This window comes from Triticum aestivum, chromosome 7A (assembly GCF_018294505.1).
Source record: "Triticum aestivum cultivar Chinese Spring chromosome 7A, IWGSC CS RefSeq v2.1, whole genome shotgun sequence".
NCBI lineage: Eukaryota > Viridiplantae > Streptophyta > Magnoliopsida > Poales > Poaceae > Triticum > Triticum aestivum.
The window spans coordinates 698,235,268-698,239,293 of record NC_057812.1 but is presented as its reverse complement, the minus strand read 5'-3'; positions in this window follow the sequence as shown (position 1 = coordinate 698,239,293).

Genomic DNA, 4,026 nt, shown 5'->3' with positions numbered 1-4,026 from the left:
CGAGGGCGGCGCAACACGTGGCGCGAGCTGAGTGGCGGCGGTGGTGTGTCTGGCGCGGACGGACAATGTCCGGCGCGGCGGAGAAGATTTTTTAGGGTTTCGGGGGAGAAGGAGATCCAGATTCGGAGGGGGTCTTTAAATAGGCATAGAGGGAGCTAGGAGAGTCCAAATGAGGTGTGGTTTTCAGCCACGCGATCGTGAATGAACGCTCTAGATGATGGATCAGGTTTTTGTGGGTTTTGGGCCAAATTGGAGGGGTGTTGGGCTACAACACACACGAGGCCTTTTCGGTCCCTTGGTTAACCGTTGGAGTATCAAACGAAGTCCAAATGGTACGAAACTTGACAGACGGTCTACCGGTAGTAAACCAAGGCCGCTTGGCAAGTCTCGGTCCAATCCGGAAATGTTTAATCCCCACACACAAAAGAAAGGTAGAAAAGACCACCGGAGGAGAACGAAGCGCCAGAATGCAAAACGGACAACGGGGAAAATGCTCGAATGCATGAGACGAACACGTATGCAAATGCAATGCACATGATAACATGATATGAGATGCATGGATAACAACACACGGAGACAAAAACCTGAACCCGAGAAAATAAAATAACTTAACGCCGGAAACGGCAAGAGTTGGAGTACAAATTGGGCAAGTTACATCCGGGGTGTTACAATGAGGAAACATATAAATGGCATATTTAAGAGCTTAATTTGGAGTTGCATTTGAACCCTTGGTTCAAATGGACCTCAACCAAATAAATGCTAGTTGCATTAACTCAAACAACATCACATCTTCATGCCATGTACATGCATCATATTGTTGCATATGCTTGTGTATTGATTTTCGACACCGTTCCTTCTCGATAGGTCCTGCTCCGGAGAGTGTTCAAGAGTACCTGTCTGAGGAGCAGTGCCCCCCTGTTGATCTACCAGGCAAGCAACCCCCCTTGTTCGTTCCGGTACAATCCTACTCTCTCGCTCCTGCTCTCATTTATTGCATTAGGACAACAACGATTCAACTGCTACTTTATGCTGCGGTAGTTGAACCCATTCCTCTGCATGACTTGTCATTGCCACAGTAAATAGTTAAAACCCACTAGCATGTGTAGGAGTTGATTGAGCCTTGTTGTGTTCCTACCATGGTTTGCCTGCTATTGCTTAGAGTATGTCAGGTCTGATTCATCGGGAATGAATTGGAGTGTTACGATATGATCTGGTGCTGAGAGTTAAGCGTGTGAACACGATTTGGTACAGGTAGCGGTGAGAGGCCATGTAGGAGTACATGGTGGGTTGTCTCATTTGGACCGTCCTTAAAAACTGAGTTATGTGTAAGTTGTCCAATGACTAGCTACTACCACACATTGGGCTCCGGGCACTCCAAGCTCTCTCGACTTATTAACCGCCTTGATCTCTGTCCAGGAGTTGCAAATAGTTTCTGGTGTTTGTAGGTAGTGTTATTTTTCTACCAAGTGGCACCCGGCAAGGTGGACTTGGGACAGACTAGGCACACGTGGCCCGGTGTACCGAATGGCACCCGGATGGTGTGCTCGGGAACCCTGTACACATCATTTGGGGCCGTGAGCGAAACCCCGGCCGAATCTCCTTGCGGATGGAACCAGAATAGGCGATAAACCTGGACTAGAATCTTGTGTGGTTAGTCAGGTCGTGGCCGACACCCTCGCCAGGATTTCGCTTGAAGGTTGTCGAGATACATGACGTGTATATGGTGATAAGTGGTGAGAACGTGTGTGAAGAAGTACACCCCTGCAGGGTTATCATGATCTATTCGAATAGCTGTGTCCTCAGTTATGGACTTCTTGGATGCTTACGTGGTACATAGACAACTTAAAGTGGATACTCTAAAATGCTCAAGACAAGTGTGAGTGCTATGGATGGCTTTCTCGTAGGAAGACGAGGATGAATCCATAATAGTGTATTGATGTGGTGATTTGTGGACTCGTGTGCGTTGCCTCACCTCAAAGAAGTTTCTCGTTGTCGTAGAACAGGATAGCCACTGAGTCAAAGCTGGCTTGCTGCAACTAAACCCCACATTACCTTCTTGATACAAATGCATGTATGATAGGATCTGATGTAAGTCTTGCTGAGTACCTTTGTACTCACATTTGCTTTATTTATGTTTTGCAGGTGAGACATCTGTCTCACTAGTAGTACCGTTTGGACTTCGACGAGTAGCTTGTTACCTCAGCTACAATCTTGTACCCTTGGGAGGGACTTGTAGATAGTCAGGCTTCTCGTCCTTTTTTCTTTTGTAGTTGTTTGTACTAAGACATGTAATGCTTCTGTTGCTTGTATGCTCTAAATGATGGGTCATGTGACCCCTATTTGTATTTAATGCTATGTGGCTCTTCTGGGCCTTTATCTATATGAGTTTGCGTTATGTTGTGATGCCATGTTGTACAGCACATACTTGCATGTTATGCGTACACGTGACGTGTATTGCTATGTGTGGGATCCGACAATCTAGTTGTTTATCCTTGGCAGCCTCTCTTACGGGGAAATGTAGTCTAGTGCTTCCTTGAGTCATAGTAGTCCGCTACAGCCCAGTTCACCGGAGTCCTGCTAGCCCAGCACTGCTGCTCAGGACACTTGACTGGCCGGCATGTGTTTCACTTCGTTCCTGTGTCTGTCCCTTCGGGGAAATGTCATGCGGTGACATCCGGAGTCCTGCCTAGCCTACTACAGCCCGGGTTCCCCAGAGTCCTGTTAGCCCAGTGCTACAGCCCGGATTCACACGCTGCTGACTGACATGCTCGATGTGAATCATGTATGTCTGTCCCCATAGGTTAGTGCCGCTTTGGGTTCACGACTAGCCATGTCGGCCCGGGTTCTCTGTCATATGGATGCTAGCGACACAATCATATACGTGAGCCAAAAGGCGCAGACGGTCCCGGGCCAGGGTAAGGCAACGCCCATGGGGATACCGTGCGTGAGGCCGCAAAGTGATATGAGGTGTTACCGGCTAGTTCCATGTGACTTGGAATCGGGGTCCCGACAGCTTTCCTCCCCCATTTCGTCCGCGGATTGGGGTTTCCCCTCCATCCATTCGCCAGCGGTCTCATGTTTTATTACGGGCTGGACTTTCAAGATCTGGCCCCGAATTTCATCCTCAACATCTCGGCGTTCATCGTCGTGTGCGAGGCTTTCCTCCGCATCCGGCCCCACTTCGGCCTATGGATGAAGACCTTCAATATCAAGCCGAAGGTAGTAGGCGTGCAACAAGCGGAATGCGGCAGTGCCATGGTGGGTAAAATGCCCAACGTTACATGGCTCACTTCCTGGAAGGAGAAGGTGTTGGGGAACGTAGTAATTTCAAAAAATTTCCTACGCACACGCAAGATCATGGTGATGATATAGCAACGAGGGGAGACTGTTGTCTACGTACCCTCATAGACCGAAGCGGAAGCGTTGACGCAACGTAGAGGAAGTAGTCGTACGTCCTCCGGTTCAACCGATCCAAGTACCGTTACTCCGGCACCTCCGAGTTCTTGACACGCGTACAGCTCGATGACGCACCCTCGATCTCCGATCTAGCAGAGGCGCCGAGGGGGAGTTCCGTCAGCACGACGGCGTGGTGACGATCTTGATGTTCTCCTGTTGTAGGGCTTCGCCTAAGCACCGCTACAATATGACCGAGGTGTAATATCATGGAGGGGGGCACCGCACACGGCTAAGGAACGATCAATGATCAACTTGTGTGTTCTAGGGTGCCCCCCTACCCCCGTATATAAAGGAGGGAGGGAGGAGGTGGCCGGCCCTAAGGGGGGCGCGCCATGAGGAGGGGGAAACCTACTCCAAGTAGGTTTCCCTCTCTTTTCCTTATCTTATTTGGAGGGGGAAGGAAAGAGTACTAGTATTAGGAAGTAGTACTAGTAGTAGTAATAGGAAGAGGGGGAAGGAGAAAGGAAAGGGGGGGCCGGCCCCCCTCCCCAATTCGGATTGGGCTTGGGGGGGCGCGCCCCCTTCCCTTGATCCTTCTCTCTTCCTCCTACATGGGCCCAATAAGGCCCA